Here is a 21,537-nt window from a genome sequence, read left to right on the forward strand (position 1 = left end):
CACTTACATAAACATAGACATAAGTAAAAATTTAGAAGCAAATAAACCTTAAAAATAATTTAAAAATTTAAACTTCAGAAATTAATCCTAAGTAAGGAAGAGCAATGCTATCTGTTTGCCTATGGTTTGGCCGTTAAATAATTTCAACTTAGGATATGGGCACTGCCACCTGATGGGGCAGCACCCACATTCTTTCCACCCCTCCCAAGTTTTATGTAAAGTGGATACTGTGGACCAATCTGTGCGCCTTCAAATTATTAAGGAGGTGATTAGGTGGGATCCCACACAGATGATATTAATGCCCTTAGAAAAGGAGAAGAGATACTCATAACCTGTTACTCTCCTCCACTGTTAGAAAACCATCTGAAGTCTGCTACCCACTAAAACCTTCTTAATAGAAACAAATCAAGTCAACTTGGTTCAGGTCAGTCAGGAACCTTTGGAAACGTAACAGATTTCAGCCACAGAAATCATCATAGATGAGGCTGTGTCAATCCTAGATGCCAGGAATAGTTCTGGGTTTGCCTAGAGCTACCATCCCAGAGCGAGGTCCCTGAAACAGCAGCGTCAGTGTCTCCTGGAGTTATGCAGGCCTGTGTGGCCGTGAGGGCCAGCATCCTGCACCTGGGGGGCACAGTCTCGGGGCTAGGTCAGTCGGACAGTCCCAGCTCGGCTGCCAGCGCCAGTTTCACAGCTACAAAAGAAATCACTATAGTATGTGAGCATTCTCGGAGGACTAATACTTTTTGACAAATAGGAACCCATCTGTGACCTTCCCTCTGCATTCCGTTGGTTACGAGAAACCAGTTCTCTTGACACTGTGGCCTGTGAGCAGTGCTGCATGCATCAGCAGAGCTCAGTGATGCCGATGAGCTGACACTGTGTGTGTGTGTGTGTGTGTGTGTGTGTGTGCGTTCACGTGCTGGAACAAATGTCCCAGTGGCAAGGGAATGTTCCTTGACTCTGCCTGACCTGCATATCTGTTTTCTGATCTCTCTTATCCATCAAATGCTCTGATCTGTAGCACTCGCTGGCACCCCCCCACCCCCATCTTCTGTGTTTGTATTGCTAGTAGGCAGGTAGGTCTTCACTCTCTTCCACATCCTCCTCCTCCGTCTAGGCCAGATCTGTTTGCCCAGGCTGTGGATGGGGCGTCCATCTTCTCCAGAGTGACTCACAAGACTGGGCAGGTGAGGACGGTAAATGTGCTGCTGGGTCCCTGGGAATGGTTTTGTTTCCATGTGTAGTGTGAGAGGCTGGTCGTGGCCCAGGCCTTTAAGCTGCGCCGTGTGAGGATACGGATGTGTGAACTGCCATGTGTGAGATATGTTAGAGCTGAGGCAACTTTCTCGGCCTCATACAGGCATTTATACTGAGAACAGTGCTGTGCAGAAAAGGGCCCCGGGCCCTGAGAATGCTTAATGTGGGATCATTAAATTAACATTCCTGGAGCTGCCTTGTGGGACATTGCTCTTAGGAGGCAGAGAACTCACCAAACACTATCTATCTGGCCATTGGATTTCCCAGGACAAGAAGGGCTGACGGATGTGATGCCTCTAGATTTCCTGCTAACTTGTAGTGACTATTTGCTCAAACATCTGAATGAGACATCTCGGGGTTCGGGGTCAGGAAGGGCAGATTTGTTCTGTGCAGGAGGCAATGCAGTCCAACAGCTCAGCAAAATCGAGGTAACCGAGAGTCCCCCTTTGACACTGCAGATGGTAGTTGGAAGCCAGAAGGACGGGAAACTCATGGTGAATCACAGGCCTGCCTCCAACTGGAGCCCATGCTGTGCTTAGCAAAGAGCCCTGTGTTCACCGCTTCCCTCGTCTCTGTGATGAAGCACATGTCAGATGCATCTTAAGCTGAGAAATGTTTGACAGGCTGTTTAAGAAACTACAGTCAACTGCAACGGCAAGGCAGTAGTGGGCGCCTTCTCAGGATAGAGGCCACGGAAGCATAGGTGGCCGCGAGAAGGAAGATCTGTAAGGTGCCCTCCAGTGTCTGCCTGCAGGCCGTAAGTCTTAATGGTTCCTCAAACACCTCAAAGAGCATCACAGCTGGAGTTCAAGTGTGCAGACACAGGAGGCTATGAGGACATTTTATATCCAAACCACAACTGACATCTCAAAGTACTGCTCTTCCTGGGGGCCAGGAACATGTGTCCAGGTTTGCTGGATTTGCCCCAGCTGACTGTTCTGGGAACTCTTGGCCTGCTGTATACACACACACACACACACACACACACACACACACACACACACGTATGTGCTGTCTGTGCTGCAGCTGATCCTTTACTGATGACTGTGTGTGCCCTCACATTTAGTTATGCTTTTCCTGAATACGTTATTTCGTTCCGACATTTGGGAAACAGATGTAAGTTAGCGACAAATTAAGGGCTTTTTTATGGTTAGCCTTGGGTTCCAGCATTTATGAATCAACACTGCCACCTAGTGGCAAATTGATTCATAAAGCCAAAGGAATTTACTGCAATCGCCTGTCTTACCAAAGGTGTTCAAATGGTAAAAAATTGAGCAAGGGACCCCAGCGGTGATTCAGGAAACTGAGTCCTATGGAAAAGCATAAGCTCTGGCCTTTAGGTCCTCTTGGCTAATGACTTGGCTGATGACCCCTGGTTCCTGGTTCACAGCCTGTCATCACTATGTCCTACTGCCCTCCACCCATCCTTAACTATTTGTTTAAGATTTGGGGTACTCACTTAGTTTCCTCTCCTAATTTTCAAACAGGCTTTTACGCAGCGTGGGTACTTCCTGAGGTAATCACAAAGCAAATCAGAACTGCTGGCCGACACCAGCACTCCTGTGCTCCATTTTGCTTTTAGTTCTGAGGTGTGAACCCAGGGCCTCGTGCAAACAGGCACCTCTACCACCAAGCCACCTCTCCAGCAGCTCTGGGAGCGTTTTCTTGGTACATGTTATCTGTTCTGGTATAGTAAATGACTTCAGTGCCAGCTAGTCACGTCTGTCCAGCTTTAGGCAGAACTGGGCGGGAGTGGGGAGGAATCTGAGACTCTAAATTGCCATCCCCGGAACACTACCACTGCTGCCCGGAGCCACAGCCCTGGAGAAGAATGGCTACATCCTCAGTAACCTCAGATCTGTACTTATTTAATGGTTGATTTTGTGCTGGTTAGTGTTTTGCCAACTGGACACGAGGTGAGGTCAACTGCTTAATGGTGGACATAGTTGGGCCCAGCCCACTGTGGGAAGTGTCTCCCTGCACCCTGTGGTTCAGTTTTGTACAAAAAAAAGCATCTTGAGGAATTCGTGGAGAGCAAGGTGGCAAGCACTGTTTTCGCATTGACGCTGCTTCATTTCTTGCTTCCGGCTTGCTATCCTGCCTGAGTTCCTATCTTAGCTTTCCTTGGTGATGGACTGTGATGGCAATGCATAAGCCCAAACCAACCAAACAAACAAATAAAAAAAAACCCACTAAAACAAATCAACCAATCAAACAACAACGACAACAACAAAACAAACAAACCAACAAGCCTTCCCCCAAGCCTCTTCCCAAGGTACTCTTGGTAGGGATACTCTATCATAGTAAGAGAAAGCAAACTAGAACAAAATGATTCTACCTAAATCCGTCTTGAGAATGGTTCCTGCAGCTGCATGTTATCTTTGGGTAAACGAGGCCCATCAGGGAAAGCTCATCTGTGTTGGACAACATTAGACCTATAGAAAGGAAGGTCCCTGTGTGGACTTGTTTCTGCCTGCAGTGCTTAAAAGAGGCATGCTGCGGTTAGGCTTTTTATTGCTAAGAAGAGACACCATGGACACAGTGACTATCGCAAAGGAAAACACCTAATTGGGGCTGGCTTAGAGTTCAGAGTGCAGGAGAAGGAGACAGGAGTTCTACATCTAGATCAGCAGGCAGCAGGGAGAGAGAGAGAGAGAGAGAGAGAGAGAGAGAGAGAGAGAGAGAGAGAGAGAGAAAGAGAGAGAGACAGAGAGACAGAGAGAGAGAGAGAGAGAGAGAGAGAGAGAGAGAACTGGGACTGGCTTGAACATTTGAAATCTCAAAGCTCACCCCAGTGACTCAGTTCCTCCAACAAGGCCACACCTACTCCAACAAGGCCACGCCTCCTGGTAGGGCTACTCCCTGGTGACCAAGCATTCAAATCTACTAGCCTATGCAGGTCATTTCCATTCAAACCACACAACATTTGAAGATTCTGCCTATAATTCTGTATGCATAAGAAGCCCACCTCACAGCCAGGAGTCTTCCTGGCCTGATCTCAAGGCCTGCATCAGAGGATAAAGCAAGGAATATTTAGAATTCTGTAGGGACATCGACTAGGCTCATTTTGTCTCCTGGGAGAGATGAACAAGATGGTCTGCATGTCCTTGTGGGATGTGGGGAATCAGAAACACTCAGTGAATTTTTCCTTCAAAGCTTTTGATCTATGGTCCTAGGTGCTCTGGTCTAGAACTAGAATGATTCTTGACTTTGAAAGAAACTTAATTAAGATCAAAAATTTAAGACTATCAGGTATGTGTGTGTAATTCGTTTGGTTTTACTTTTTATTTTTTATTCATCAATTTATTTATTTACTTTACATTCTCATTGAAACTTCCCTTCCCTCCTCTCCTTCCAGTTCCTCCCTCTCTCCTCCCCTCTGCTCTCCCTATGTCCCCTCCCTTTCTTCTCAGAGAAGGGGAAACTTCCCATGGGTATCAATCCACCTTTGCATGCCAAGTAGGACTGGAGCCCATCTTCTTCTATTGGGGCTAGACAAGGCTGTCCAGTTTGGGGAAAGGGTTCAAAGACAGGCAGCAGAGCCAGAGACAGCCCCTGCCCCTGCTGTTAGAGGTCCCACACGAGGACCAAGCTGTACATCAGTTACATCTCTATGAGTGCATCCCATGGATGCTCTCTGTTTGGTTTGTCAGTCTCTCTAAGGCCCCACGGGCCCAGTTTAGTTGATTCTGTACGTTTTCTTGGGGCATCCTTGACCTCTCTGTCTCTTTCAGTTCTTGCTCTCCCTCTTCTGTAAGATTCTGTGAGCTCCACCTAATGTTTGGCTGTGGGTCTCTGGGTCTGTTTTCATCAGCTGCTGTGTGAAGCCACGGAGATGACTGTTCTGCTAGCTTCCTGCCTGCAAGTATAGCAGAATCACGCCAGTGGTAAGTGGGCTCTCTCTTATGACATATGACTCAAATAAGGCCAGTTATTGTTTGGCTGGACTGAAGGTTTCATGGGTATGTTGCTGTGTCACCCTCCATCCCCTCAGAGTCCCACCTGGCTACAGGAGGTGGTCACTTCAGGCTCAGTATTCTCAGTTGCTAGGAGTCTCAGCTAGGGTCAGTGTGTGTGTGTGTGTGTGTGTGTGTGTGTGTGTGTGTGTGATTTATAAAGGACAGAATCTTCATCTTAAAATAGACTGTGGTTAGCTATTCCTTTGGCCAAAGTCTCCTGTTCTTGAGAATTGAAACGGAATTCATTATCTTTCAGGGAGGAGTAGTCTGATATCTGACTTAATATGCATCTTTTCAGTATCATTAAGTTCCCCGTGTGCACTGTGTGTTTGTGCATTCAATGAACAAGAGATTACATAAATTGCTTAGCAAAACCTCTGCTGAATGTTGCACTGCTTGGTTGTGGGTAACGTAAGGAACAAACCCCACCCCAGCCCCTGAGGAAATGCTCGGTGTGGGAGAGAGAGAAGGGTAAGATGGAAACTGAGTCAGCACTAAGAGAAGGGAAGAGATCAGGAGGGACAGAGCGAGGGTGGCAGGCAATGGCGACAGCAACATGTTGAAAGATTAAAGGAACCCATTATACACGCCCTTTCCCTTTTGCCATAAAGGGATGGAATGGTTGGAATGGTCATGTGACTTTCTGACCAATGGGAGGAACAAGAGATTCTCAGGTGAACTTCTGGAAGGCCCTTCTGGGGGTGAAGGAAGAGAGAGAGAGAGACCATGGGTAGAATTTCTCGTCTTCCTGCTGTGCGTGGGGTTTGGCATCATGATTGGTCAGCTTGTAGGGCAACATTTCTAAATTTACTGGGGGATGACTGACAGGCAGTCAGAAAAGGGGGATATTATTGATGGCACTGGATCACCTTGCAGAAAACAGAGACAATTGGCAAAGCTCCCTCTAGAATGTTTATTCTGCAATACTGGGTAACGATAATCTTATGCCAGGGAAATCAGGGGAAGGCCTCTGGGTAAGAAAAAAAATTTGAGCTGTGTTTGCAAGAACAAGGAGGGAAAATCACTAGTAGAAAAAGGAGGGAGATGTGGAGGGCACATGGAATTCCAGTGAGGCAAGAAGGTGGCGGCCGTCAACTTCCTTGTTATTGCAGAGACCGTCTTTTGGTTGGTTGGAAATTCAAGTTCTATTGTGTGTGCTCTTCAAAGGTTTTGAGTTAAGCACAGGTCCAGAGACAAACAGTAACCTGTCATTTGTTCCAGCCATGAATCTACATGGCTTTGAGCCTTGGAAGGGGAGAGGAGCGTGAGGCTGGAGCAGGTGGTGGCAGTGTCCGCTGTTTTTGTTCTCACCATGCAAAGGAGAGCTGGCTCTTTTTTGTTATTCCAGGTCGTGTGAGAGAAGCAGCTCCCAACACACGACTAAACATGTAGGGACTGTTATTAGAGGAACTGCCTCGGAGAGGAGGCCGATAGGAGGTACTTTAGGGTGGGACTAGGGAGGGACACAGACATCTCTGTGGCAGCACTTAGCCACTGTGCAAGCTAGAGAAAGAGTCAGGAAAGCCAGGGGAAAAGTGTATGAAAAGTCCCCTCTCTCCCAGGGTCAGTGTCGCTGCCTTGCTTACAGCAGGAAGCAGGACCTGAGTCCAGTCAAGGGGATGGGTTTCAGAGCAGCTGCTGGGGTGGCCAACTGCTCCACTATCTGCTGTCTGTGAGAATAGGGTCAATTTCATAAAAAAAAAAAAAAAAGGAAACAACAACAAAAACCAAACAAAGCTGACTAGGACTGGTATTGAAATAAGATAAAATATTTTGTGCATTTTATAGGTAAAGTTTGTAGCGTTATGGTGGGTTAGGGAGCTCCTTGAGGACCTGAGTTTTTATCATGACCTCTTCCCAGAAAACGTCTCATATACAAAAGGATGCCAGGACTGGAAAGGCTCCAAGGCCTTATCTCGGGTTCTCAAGCCTCTCCCTTTTTGCAGTTTGATCCTCAGTGTTTACTGCAGCTGGCACAGGGGTTCATCTTTTCATCACTCATCCTACCTCTCAAACAGACAGAAGGTCCCACAACTGCAGATGCTTTTGAGTCTGGTTGGTTGGGGGGGGTGTCCTTGACTAAGAATCCTACTATCCTGTCTTTCAGGCCTTGGTGGGTTCAATTCCAGCCTCAGAGACCAACATCCGAAGGATAAAGTCACTTCTGTGTTATGCCACTGTTGTCTTCTTCTTGGTCAGCAAGAATCTCTTCTGATCCTCCTTACTTCTGGTGGATTCTTGAGTTTGTCCTTAAGGCTTGAGAATATAGAGCCTCCTTTTATGCCACTGGCAATCCTTATGCTCATGCAATTACATGTAATCACATACATCACACACATGCCCGAGTCCTCCCACACAGAATAGTGAATATTTATTTGTGGTAATTCTCGAGACTCATACAATTGTCTACTTAACATGTTTTATAAAGTTACTGTGAGCACTGAATTAGAAGGCACAGAGTCACGACAGCTTCAAAAACTGCCAACACAGCCTAAGTGTCTGTGTGGATTCTATTGTTACAGCTTTTAAAATGGAAAAACAAAACAAACATTCAAAAGTATTGAGAGACTTGCAGGAGGCCACACTGACAGGTCTCAGAGATGAGGGTCAAACTGAGCAGGCCAGCCAGCCCAGGGAAAAGGCCTCTCACAAGGCTCTGTCTCCACCCTCTACTCATGTTTTCACCAGAACTGGAGCCAGAAGGCCGAGCCTCACCCACCCGCTTCTACCTCAGCCAAGAATGTGTTTGTTGGATCATCTAGAGTCTCTGCCCCTCCACACATGCCTGTAAATGACCCTTGAATCATACTTTTTATCAGGTTGCAAATAAATTGTAACCAGTAGGCAAATGTGTAAGTAAGGAATCCACAAAGAATGAAATTAATGCTACAAGATTAAAAAAAAAGTTGAAAGGGCCCAAAGGTGGACACTGTATCTCTTTCTTTTCTGTGTCCTCAGATTCTCCCAGTTATCCCGAGCCCCCTTCCCCCAGCCCTCAGGCAAAGGCTGTTACTGACTGTAAGTAAAATTCTTGGACCAAGTCAGTGGTTATAAATAAGAGGATTTGAATTTGAAGAGATCTGAACCCAGAAAACTACACAAACATAGACAGTTTATTCTCCAACCCTCCTCTCCCATGACTAAAGAGGAGCAATTATTTAATTTGAATGAAGAGCCGCTGGCAGTCATGCCCCTCCCCTGGGAAACACTGAGCTTCCCAGACTTTCAAGTCCACACTCTTTCTCTGAACTTACCCTTCTTGCTCTCTGGGGCTCCCCACATATCCTCAGAAGGATCCTGGGGTGGGGTGCACCTTCTCAGTGTCCTTTCTGAGCATGCCAAGTCGCTTTTAGTTATAGATCTAAGGGACACGGGGAGTTCTAAGCAACCCACACAAATCAGTGTCTCTCTTGGAAAGATGGGGCCTCTTGCTGCTGGCCTCTCTAGGAAAACGTGGGTGTGGAACACTGACTTCCCTCCCCAAGTTCTGAGTCAGAATGGGGGGAAAGCTTATCATTAGACATTGCCCACAATCTGACTTCATCTAACCTGGGCAGATTTACCAAAGCTAGTTCTTTCTTGGCAGTGTGCAAGCTTTATTATTATTATTATTATTATTATTACCAGTCACATGTGTGATGTATGTGCATGCATGTATAGCTTTGCACATGTGTGGGGCCATTTGTGTGCACATGCATGTGGAGATCAGAGGCTGATGTCAGATGTCTTCATCAATTGCTCTCTACCTTATGTATTGAGGAAAGCCCTTGTTGTGTCTGTAATACACTGATTTAGCTAGCTTAGCTGGGCAGTGTGTCCCAGGCATCCTCTGTCTCTGGAGCACAGAAAGTATAGGCAGGCCTCCATGCCTGTTTGGCATCTCTGTGGGTTTAGGATTCCAAACTCTAGCCCTCACAGTTGCATGGCAAATGCTTTGACCCAGCTCTGACCGTAACTATCAAAAAAACCTATTTTCAGATTTTGGTGAGATGAATTGGGAAATTCTTATCTAGTTCCATTTATAACTTCAAAATGTGTAAGTGAGGTGCTTTATGCCACATATTGCATTATAATTGCATTATAATTTTTTTTTGCCACATGTTATTGTCATTAGACCCAACCCCCAGTCTCCTTTGAATTGATGTCCTTTAACAGAGAAAATGTTCCCCATCTGTGCCAAATGTTTTCATGAGGAAGGAAATAGAGCTTTGGTTCTTTGTGTGTTTACTGTTTGGCCAGAGAGAACACACATGTAACTGCTCACAGCAACATGGAAATGATAAACATGGCTGTGGTTTAGATAAGTGATTGCAACCTTGCTTTTCTGTCACAGCCCATATGGAAATAGATCCCACAGCACCATTTGTGCAATTGTGCTTATGCGCCCTTCTTTAGAGTTGGCTATAACTCTACCCCTTTCTTGCCCGCTCATGACAACACAAGAATACAAGCAACATTCTAGCATTAAGGGCATGCATACCCTTGCTTATTTTTAAGTGCCACTCACTAAAACTCCAGGACTTTGGTCAGCGATGAAGCACTTACAGTGTACTTCCTGACCAACTGTTCACACACTTTAAAGTTGGGAATGCATATATGAACTGACTGTACTGGGGGGGTTCCCAACACATTAATACATGAGCTGACTGCCCCTGGGGTCCCCAACATTACCCTTCAGCCATCCACATGGCTGGGCTGCCGCTCTGTCCGTTTACACAGCTAAAGAAGCGCTAGCATACGTAGCTTCCAGAGTCACACAACGCTCTCCAATCCTATTCTTTCACTGTTACAAGGGCAGCGCTTACTTTCCAGAGTCAAGACCCACTCAGTGCTTCTCAGGCTCTGTGGCCCCTTTCCGTTATGGCTCCAAAGGAGACCATAATGGCTCACAATAGCAGTGGTTCAAGGGTAGGCAAGGGATTTAGTTACATCTGGCAAGAATCTCTTGGTCTCTTGTCTGGTTTCTCTTCTATGTCAGGATGGTGATACCTCTCCCACTATCCCACAGTATAACTCTACCTGGCTTCCTACGGCAGAAGCTACATGGTCGGGCTTCCAGTCCTGGAAGGAGATAGGCAAGAGGCAATGTCACGTCTGAATTCTTATAACGCCAACATACAATCCCACACCCTATTGGGAAGACAAATGGTTTCTTTATTAGTTATGTTTCTTTTGATGTGCTTATGGCCATGACCAAAAGCAACTTGCGGTGTGTGTGTGTGTGTGGGGGGGGGAGCTTTTTGTTTATACTTCGACATCACAGTCCATCCCTGAGGGTCAGGGCATAACCTGAAGAACGAATGTGGAAGCAGGAACTGGAGCAGAGACATGGAGAAGTGCTGTTGACTGGCTCTTTATAGTACCTGCTCTTTATGGCTTGCTCAGCCTGCTTTCTTATATAATCCAGGACCAACAGCCCAATGGTGGTGCCGCCCACAATAGACTGGGCCCTACTGCTTTAGTCACTAATCAAGAAAATGTTCCCTAGAATTTTCTACAGAAAATCTGATGGAGGTTTTTTTTTTTAATTAAATTTAATTTTTTTTATTATTAGTTATATTTTATTAACTCTGTATCCCAGCTGTATCCCACTCCCTTATTCCCTCCCAATCCTACCCTCCCTCATCTCCTCCCTGCCCCTTTCCAAGTCCACGGATTGGGGAGGACCTCCTCCCCTTTTATCTGACCCTGTTTTATCAGGTATCTTCAGGACTGGCTGCAAAGTCCTCCTCTGTGGCCTAGCAGGACTGCTCCTCCCTTGGGGGGTGGAGAGGTCAAAGAACTTGCCATTGATTTCCTGTCAGAAATAGTCCCTGTTCCCCTTACTATGGGAAACCAATTGGTTACTGAGCTACCACGGGCTTCATCCAAGCAAAGGTTCTAGGTTATATCCATACATGGTTCTTGGTGGAGTGTCAGTCTCAGAAAAGACCCCTGTGCCCAGATGTATTTGGTCCTTGTGGAGCTCCTATCCTTTCCATGTCATACTAACTCTCCTTCTGCCGAAGGTTTGGTTATGAGTCTTAGTATCTGCTTTGAAACACTGTTAAGTAGAGTCATTCAGATGCCTTCTGAAGTAGACTACTGTCATACGTCCAATGCACATCCCATTTGTCTTTCCAAGTGAGTATTGATCACCTTACCCCTTGTCTGCTTTCTTGTTTATCTTCTTTAGGTGTATAGATTTTATTATTTTTATCATATCTTGTAGGTCTATATAAGCAAGTATATACCATGTTTGTCTTTCTCCTTCTGGGATACTTCACTCAGAATGATCTTTTCTAGATCCCACCATTTGCCTGCAAATTTCATGATTTCCTCTTTTTTGATTGCTGAGTAGTATTCCATTGTGTAAAAATACCACAATTTCTGTATCCATTCCTCCGTTGATGGACATCTGGGTTGTTTCCAGCTTCTGGCTATTACAAATAAAGCTGCTACAAACATGGTTGAGCAAATGCCCTTGTTGTGTACTTGAGCAAATGTTGGGTATATACCTAGCAGTGGTATAGCTGGGTCTTGAGGAAGCGCCATTCCTAATTGTCTGAGAAAGTGTCAGATTGACTTCCAAAGTGGTTGTACCAGTTTACATTCCCACCAGCAATGGAGGAGGGTTCCCCTTTCTCCACAACCTCTCCAGTTTTTTGTTTGTTTGTTTGTTTTTGTTTTTGTTTTTGTACTGAAGTCCCTCTTTTCCTGGTGACACTAGCTTGTGTCAAGTTGAGAATAAAAGTAAGTAGGACAGCTTTGAAGATAGACAGCTCACCTGTAAGTAGGTGTGAAGAAGAGGTAAAGTTGGCTTGAGCAAAAATACGGAGTCACACAGTCTTTGAGAGGAGGAATCCCCAAGACTGGTAACAGAAGGCCTAGCCCTTTCTGCTGTTTTTGTTTGTTTGTTTGTTTGTTTGTTTTTTAAATGTGAGAGACCTTGGAACACTCGGTCCTATATGGTATGTCTCCATCAAATCTCTCCACTCAGGGAACCCTGAGGAAGAGGAGATGGAAAGATTGTAAGAGCCATTGGGGATGAAAGGCACAAGGGAAACAAGGTCTTCTAGACACAACGTGCCTGGCACACATGCGAACTCAGAGACTGTGGCAGCATTCACAGGGCCTGTGCAGGTCTAAGTCAGACAGGGTCCCAGACTGAGACAGGAAGTGGACACAACCTCCATCCACAACCTAGAGCTTTCTCCAGTCGATAACCACTCACAGAGGAAAGAAATTGCTTTGTCCAGTGGAGCTTCACTGGGTGTACAAAGAGCAAATGGGCAGGCCCCATGCTTAGCAGCAGATGGCCAACACAAAAGGAATTCAGTGCTATTCCTGGAGGCTTTTGTTTTTTCTCATATTGCTTTGGATGGGCTTTTTTTTCTTTGTTTTTTTTTTTTTTTTTTTTTTTTTAATCCTATGGGGTTATTTTTGCTCATCTACTATGGTTTCTGAATTTGTGTCCTTATAAGAATTCTGTGTGAGCAAATATATGTCTCTCTGGAACTATGTGTTTCTTGTGCTTTTTCTTTGGTTCTTTTATTTCCATTTGTTTGTTTTGTTCTATACAGGTTTGTTTGTTTTTATTTTATCTTATTTTTATTTATTGTTCTTTTTATTTTAGAGGCTTATTTACTTCCTAATGAAGAAAGAAAGGATGTGAATTTGGGTCGGTGGGGAGGTGGGGAGAACCTGGGGGTTGTTGATGGAGGGGAACTGTAATCAGAATATATTGAAAATCAACTTTTAGAAAAGAAACAAAACATGAGTGTTCTAATCGCAGTTCTTCTCATCTTTTTTCACACTTGTATCCGTTCCTGAGTTCTTGTCATTTCCAGGAACTCTAAGGCAAGTGCAGTTATTTCCACCAACAGGACTGCAGACAACAGACACAGGGCCAGGTGAAGACTTGCCTGGGCTGGTACAGGCAGAATCCACACTAGGCCTATCTGTTGTCACACTTACATATTTTCATACAACTACGCAGCCTCCCTAAAAACAGTGTTCACCTCCTCACAGAGAGAATACAACTGCCTGGAGGAAGAGGCCAGCCTTCCAGAAAGGAATGGATGTCTGCCCGCCTTTAAAGAATGATGGGAGGTCAGAGGCAGAGAATGAGATGTCAGAAGAATGCAAGGCAAGCTCAGGAAATGATGCCAAGAAAAGCTTTAGGGTTGGAAGAAGCAATGCATTGAATGGAGGATGGAATTCCCAATGTAGAAACACGTGGGAAGAAACAAAATGATGAAATTCCACAGCTTCGGTAGATGTACAAGGTAGGGTCCGGTGCTGAAGCAGCGGAGAGTCATGTTAAGAAGGCTCTGTAGAAACTGCTCTGGTCTTGAAGCCTCTGAGAGGTGCTGGCTGCAGAGTTCTGACAACTGCAAACCAGAGCCAGCGCTTGGGGTGGCATCCCAGGTCCTCTCAGGGCTGTGAGATGGAGTCCTGTGTGTGGCAAGCTCTTTTGGGACGGCAGATGACAGTTTCTGAGTTCTAATCATCCCTTTGCTGATACTGACCCCTGGTGAAAGATACTGTGTGTGTATATGTGTTGGTGTGTGTGTGTGTGTGTTTGTGTGTGTGTGTGTTATGTGTGCACATGCACACATGTGTCAGTAGAGGAGTAAGAGTGAAGTATTATATTCAGTGGAACAGAATTTGTTGAAATACTTGTTTTTCTCAAGAGCCATGAGTTGTACCTTGAACTATTTGGTAACCATTCAGAAGAGGACCCAAGTCTTAAGTATATTCGTTAGAAATGCATTTGCTCAAGAGTGTCGGGCCGCTTCTCATTATCTCCGTTGAACAGCATAACACGGTCTGAAGGTCAAGGGCATGGAACTGTTTCAGCCAAGTGGAATATTACCAAGCAAGCCTCACAGCTGAGCCCTTACTGTCCCATCCCCTGTGCCATTTGGACAGATAATTATGGGGGAGACATTAAAATTCTGCTTTAGGGACACGTGTTCACTTCCACCATCCATGACGCACATTCCTTGCGCGTCTATGCTGTCCTTGCTGCTGTGTTAGTTACTGGTATTCAAAGGTAATGGACTTGGTCTTAAAGAGCTCCGTCAGTGGTATGCCGTGCCCGGCAGCGACTCCATTATCTTGCACAGAAATCTGGGAAGGATAGTTGTGGGTCTTTTCCTTAGACATGGAGAGAACGTTAGGGTTTCCAGGTTTTAGTGGATGCTGAGAGTGTCTTTCGTCATTCTTGCCAGGAGAAAGCAAGATAACCTCTGGATAAAAATAATATTGTAAGTCGTTATATGATTTTCTTTCTTTCTTTTCTTCCCTCTCACCCCACCCCCACTTCTTCCTTCTCCATCTTTGGTGATTGACAGTGACTCATGAAGGATTTCTTTTTCTTGATGACTCCCTTCAGATTTACGCATCACATGCCCACCAGCTCAGCATCCCTTATTCTAGGGAAAAGCCATGGGTCACATCTGATGCGGATACACAGCTCCTCCATGTGTGGCTACAGAAACCACCCAAACTCCCTGTCACAGGGACAGGATGGTGACATTAGACAGACTGGGAGCAAGCAGCAGATATGAGGGTATGGAAAACTATGGTTGGGGCCTTCTCCTTGACTCAGACATTTCCACTGAAGAGATAATTCCATTTCAGAAGCCACTTGAAGGTATTCTTTAGGGACGATATAGATTAAAAAAATAAAAATAAATAAATAAAAAAAAGAGAAGGGCTGTGTTTTGTACCTTCCTGCCATTGCCTTTTCTCATCAGCTTAAGAATGCTGTTTCTGGCAAAGGTTAACAGGATATTCTTACTAACTCTACTTAAGAGTGTGTGGCTCCATGGAATATTCATGACTACTCACTGTTTCTATTTTTTTCTTTTTGTTAAGAATTTTTACCTTTAATATAGTTAAAAGAAAGGGACTTTGGGATACAAAAAAAAAAAAAAACAAAAAAAAACAAAACAAAAAAAAAAACAAAAAACAAACCCTGGGTGCCAGGGCTCTTTTGTGTGAGAAAGGGGTCTGCCTGGTTTGGCCTGCTCCTCAGAGGTTAGGGATTTGGTGCTTGCCTTGTATTAATCTCATCCCTGTTATTCTCAGTGGGAGGTTCGCTTCACCCGTCTCCCCTTTGCTTTTCTCCATATCGTTTGCCATTATTTTACCTTCCGCATGTTTCCTTGATTATTTGTTGACTATTGTCATCCCAGTATAACAATAACAGTATATAATATATTACTTTATTATCTAATAACAACAACAGACTCCATGCTTCCTTCTTGCTGATCTTGTAGCACTTTGCACAGCGACAAGCAGACACTGCTAACAACATTTGATGATAACACGTCCTGAGTGTGTGCCCAGCAGTGTGCAAAACCACTTGATATTCACACGCCCTGATGTAGCAGTTCTTGGAGATAAGTAATATATTTTATCAACATTTTACAAATGAGAAAACTGAAACTTGGAACCAACTAAGCAGATTTCCTGAAAGCTACATCATCAGGAACCCGGAGCATTGTGATTCAAACCCAGGCCCTGTGGTTTCAGCAGTTAGCACTTGTATCTGCCCGCACAGCTTTAGATAGCAATTAGGCTCTTAAGAAATGCTTTTTAAAGATGAACATTAGGCCTGAAGGCCGATGTAGCTACACCCTGTTTCCTCTCTCTTTCATCTTCTCTTTACCCTCCCCACAGCTATGGCTGACTGTTCTGGATGACAAAGAGCTGGCCACCCAGAAGCCCTAAGGGTGATCCACCCATGGACCCTTTGATGTGAGTCAGTGGTTCTGCAGAGCCTGGCCTGGTGTAGGCACCAGAGCCCTGGATCTCATCATAGGCCCCCACAGGCTGTTTGAGAACAGTGTGGACTCCATTGAATCATGCTGCATACGCCAGCGGGTCATTTAGAGAATGTGTATCTGTATATCACATGCAACTGGTCTTGTGGAGGCCAGAAAAGGGCAATGGATGTCTTGGTATGAGAGTTATAGACAGTTGTGATCTGTCCTGTGAGTGCTGGGATTTGAACCTGAGCTCTCTGAAGGATTCATCCCTGCAGACCTCTATTTTTAATTCTTAAGTTCTTATTCTATAATGGTTCTGATTTCCTGGAAAGATGGTTCCACAAGCATACTCTAACCTTTGAACTGGTACAAACTTTTTATAAACTATTGTTATTTAGAAATGAACGAATCATTCTTTCATTTCATTCTCTCCTTTTTTTTTTTTTTTTGAGACAAGCTCTCATGTAGCAAAAGGCACCTTTGGGTTCTCTGTGTATGTTCTATGAGGTGTTGGTCGTTGAACCCAGTATTTTATTCACACTCGGTAAGAAACTTAACCATGTCCACAAGTTTTAGAGGAATGAACTTAACCAAAAACTTAATAAGCAACTACTTAGAAGGTGATACAGGATATGGAGAAGGAAAAGTGGAAGAAGGAACCAGAAGTTATATGCCACTTTCAAACACGAAGCCTCATTAAAAAGAGAACATCTGATCAACATTTGAAAAGGGAAATGGAGTAAGGTGTGTGTAGAGATAGACAGTTTGGGTAACAGCCAGCATGGCGTCATACCCGGCATTCTCGAGGAACACCTATGAAGTCTATGGCCTGAAGTGTGAGCAGTAGGGTTGGAGGACAAAGGAATAGGCAGCTATTTTATTTTAAATGTTGATATGTTAGAAATGATTTGTGGACGCTGTAGAAGCATAAGTCTGGCCATTCTCTGAACAGGCAATAGGAGAAACAAGGCTCATTGCCGAAGTCTAGGTGACTTGGTTATCTTTTGTGGTAAAACAAGATACTCCAAAGCTGTGAAACAACAAAAGTGGCATCACAATATCTCGTGGGCCAATAATCTGGGCATGGCCTAACTTGGTCTCCTGTCAGGATCCCTCATAAGACAGCAATCATAGTCAGCTAACTCTGGTTCTTCTCAAATCATGATAAGGTGAAGAAAGAAGTTTCTCGTTAGTTGACTGAGGTCTTTGTTTCTTTCTGGGCATTGGTCAGAGACGACTGTCAGTTTCTGGCTATATGTGGCTTTCTATGGCCTACAACGTGGCAGTTTGCTTGAGGAGAGCAAGCAAGCAAACAAGTCACAATGTGTTGGTGAGAAAGACAGGGTCAGATGGGGACACAGACTTCAAAAATGCATGTCAGAGTTATGTCCCAGTAGTTTTCCAGTGCTGTTTCTTAGAAACAAGGCATTATGTCTAGTCCAACCTTAAAGGGAAAGGACTGCACAGTGGTCCTCACTACACAGGAGATGAGTGTACTAGTTATTTTCTGTGCTGCAACCAAACACCTAAGCAAAGTGACTCCAGGAATGAAGGGTTTACTTTATCTTATACTTCAAGGGCATATATTCTATCACGTTGGGGAAGGCATGTCAGCAGGAATGATCACACAGCTGCTTAAACTGCACCAGCAATCAGAGTACAGAATGAACAGGAAGGGGGCCAGGCTGTAAAACTTCGAAGCCCATCTGCAGTGACTCACTTCCCCTTAAGTTTCTCCGATCTTGCCAAAAGCCTACTGCTTTCACAAGTAGTTTTAGGTGTTAGCTCTTTCCTCTACTTCTATACTATCTGAATCATTACGTGTGGACACACACATGTAATGTATATATGCACATATGTATGTTAGTTTTGGTTGTTTGGTTTGGTTTTTTTTTGAGACAAGGTCTTATTATTTTAGAACCTGTGCTGCCTATCTTGAATTCATTCTCCTTCTGCCTTTGCCTTCAGGTTGTAGGTATGTACCACTGTGCTTGGTTGGTATCACGTTTGAAGTGAATTTCTTGGTACTATATAGCTGAAAGTTGATTTGCAGCCATGCCTTTACCCAATGGGCCTTGCACATGCTAAGGCAATCACTCTGTCCCTGAGATAAACCCCTAGTCTCTGTTTTGTTCACTGGAGTATTTCATTATTTACATTTACTGAAATTGTCAGTGTGGCTGACTTTAAGTATACCATTTTTAACTTTTTGTACTGTTTATTCATGTGTACTATTTATTTTCTTTCTACTTTCTCACTTTCTTTTGGATTAGTTGTGATTTTTTTTTCACTTTTATCTCCATGTTTTGTCACTACTTCTTAAAAGTTAAAATGTTCCCTTCCTTAGAGAAGGACTATAAAGCTCAGAAAACAAAGGAAACTTACAAGACTCGGGAACTAAACAAAACTTACAAGGATCAGGGAGCTCTAAAACTTCCAAAATTCACGAAGTCTCTCCCACTGTACATAAGCAGTGACAATGGCTGGAGAGTGGGGATTGGCAGCCAGCCACATTGTCTGCAAGCTGCACAGGGAGCTCCAGGGACACTCTGCTGACAGTTCCCTTCTTGGTTTCCTGCAGGCCCTCAGTCAGCCCTCGATCTGCTATTTCTATAAATGCCTACTCGTATAAGTCTTGCCAGATAGTATTTGTCACTGCTTGCTTGACTTAGCAATATCTTTCAAGTTTATCCATGTTGAAGCATGTAAAAGATTCCCTTTCTTTTCAGGCTGTATCATTCTATGTGTGAACCATGGTTTACTTAGCCATGTAACATGTGAGTTGCTTCTGCCTCGTGATTATTGTCACTCATGTTACCATGACTCTTCTATAGAGGCCGATGTCAGGTACTTTGTGTATAGTTTTGGAAGTTAGATTGCTGGACTGTATCTTAGCGCTGGTCTGTAGCTGGAGAGCTGGCTCAGCAGGTAAAGGGCTTTCTGTGCAAACATGACGGCTAGAGTTCAGATTACACATGTGGTGGGTGGTCATTTTAGCCCACCACCAATCCAGGAATGTGGATATGCAGCAGAGACTATGAATCTAGTAGACAGGTCAAAATGGTGAGTTTTGAGGTCATTGAGAGATCCTGCCTCACTAAATAAAGTAGAGATGGAGACAGAGAGACTTCAGCCTTTATCTTCTGCATGCACGAACACATATGTGTACCTGAACACATACTTACTTATGCACCTTCCAACTCACACACACTACACACACATATACACACATAAATACACATATACACACACATACACATATACACATACATGAATATGCATACAGACATGCACACACATGAACAACACCACAAACTACACACACACACATCTATAAACACATACATACACACACATATAGGCATGCATGCACATTACACACACATGCATGCTCATGCTTACACACACATACACACACAAATATTTAGCAGTTTTTAAGATACTTGTCTCTTATTTTCCAGCTTGTATAGTTTTAAAGGAAGAGTATGTAAGAGTATGTGATATTCTTAGTGCTTTATGTGACAGCTTTCTCATTGCACTCTGTTTTCTCAAAGCTTTTTCTTTTTATTGCTGGCTTTGAATGATTTCTATTATGTTGTTCTTTAGCTAAACCATCTTTAATATGATTCTCTCTGTCTCTGTCTGTCTGTCTGTCTCTGCCTCTGGTATGGGGTTTGCTAAGCCTCTTAAATTTGTGGATTCATCATTTTTTTCAATATCGTAGTAATTCAAACCATGGTTTATTCAAATAATTTTTCTTCTCTCTGTTTGAACCACAACTATACTTATATTAAAGTTAAGGACCTGTTTTTTTTTTTCCTGGAAAATTTTCATATTTGATTTTAGCTAATTTCTGCTTCTATGTTCACTGATGTTTTCTTGTGCATCTCCTACTCTGCTCTAAGTTTTAGCTAGTGATATATTAATATTATGTGTAATTTTATATGTAATGATTGATTTTCCTCCATTGGTTTTGGCTTACCGTTATGTTTTTTGCTTCTTCACAGAGCAGTGGTTTTCATTTGGATCAGATTGAGGGTTACTGGTTTGAATCTTTTAAAGAGAGTTGTCATGATGGCCTGGAAGAACGCTTAGGGCTAACAAGCTCAGTTAGGGTGGCCTGTGCGTTTCTTTTGACTGTCTCATGTGCCTTCACAGTCTTTGCTCTCACTGTATAAACTTGAGCTCTTCTTCCCTTGACTGAGTTCTCAGAAGGCCAGAGAGAAAATTTTGTGTAAAAGCCTGGGCAATCCAAGATTCACTTCATTACTTTCTTTCCCACTGGAGTCACAGTTCTCTGTTGTCTCTGGTTCAATGTCAACACTAGTTATTCCCTTCGAAAGCAGTTTACAGCAGAAGGATGATTTCAGCCTGTTACTACCTAAACGAAGTATTCCTCGACCTCATAATCATCCTGAAAATCTTCTCAGTGTAGACTTCATGCGCTTCCAGGGCAGACTATCACTGCAGGGTTTTAGGAGGAATTAAATTAATGCATAAATCCTGGAATTTGGTTGAGCCACATAAAACTGAAAAATGTAATCACCTATAACATATATGGTTTTTGTGATTCAACTTTTGACATTTCTGAATGTGGCCAGTCAAGGAGCGCTCACCCTGACAGGGCAGTTCTGCACCTTCCCTGTGAGACCGGCCAGTGGCAGATACTTTCTATATCCGGAGATGCCTGGAACTGCAGATCGGGAAATCTTAAGACATTTTTGTTGACTTCAATTATTTTATTTTATTTTATTTTTTTAATATTTTTATTTTAATTTTCATTAGTTACACTTTATTCACTTGGTATCCCCCCTTAGCCCCCTTCCTCCTCCCCTCCCAATCCCATCCATCCTTTCCATCTTCATGCATGCTCCTCCCCAAGTCCACTGATAAGGGAGGTCTTCCTCTCCATCCTTCTGATCCTAGTCTGTTAGGTCTCATCAGGAGTGGCTGCATAGTCTTCCTCTGTGGCCTGGTAAGGCTGCTCCCCCCTCAGGGGGAGGTGGTCAAAGAGCAGGCCAATCAGTTCATGTCAGAGGCAGTCCCTGTTCCCATTACCCTGAACCCACTTGGGCACTGAACTGCCATGGGCTACATCTGTGCAGGGGTTCTAGGTTATCTCCATCAATGGTCCTTGGTTGGAGTATCAATCTCAGAAACGACCCCTGTGCCCAGATTTTTTTTGGTTCTGTTGCTCTCTTTGTGGAGCTCCTGTCACCTTCAGGTCTTTCTATCTCCCCCTTCCTCCATAAGATTCCCTCACTTTGAGGGAGCAGGATAAAGCTGGGACACAAAGTTAATAAACTGTAACTAATATAAAAAATAAAAAGAAAAACATGTTAAATGCAAAAACAAACAAACAAACAAAGAGATAAATAAATAAATAAAAACAAGGAGAACCCTGGGTAAGATGATCAATCCTTATTCAGAAAAGCAAACAGGATGGATATCTGCAGAGGGAGTAAACAGAGAACAGGACAGGAGCCTACCACAGAGGGCCTCTGAAAGACTCTACCCAGCAGGGTATTAAAGCAGATGTTGTAGTACCCAGCAGGGTA

The sequence above is a fragment of the Meriones unguiculatus genome, chromosome 1 (genome assembly GCF_030254825.1).
Source record: "Meriones unguiculatus strain TT.TT164.6M chromosome 1, Bangor_MerUng_6.1, whole genome shotgun sequence".
Taxonomy (NCBI): Eukaryota; Metazoa; Chordata; class Mammalia; order Rodentia; family Muridae; genus Meriones; species Meriones unguiculatus.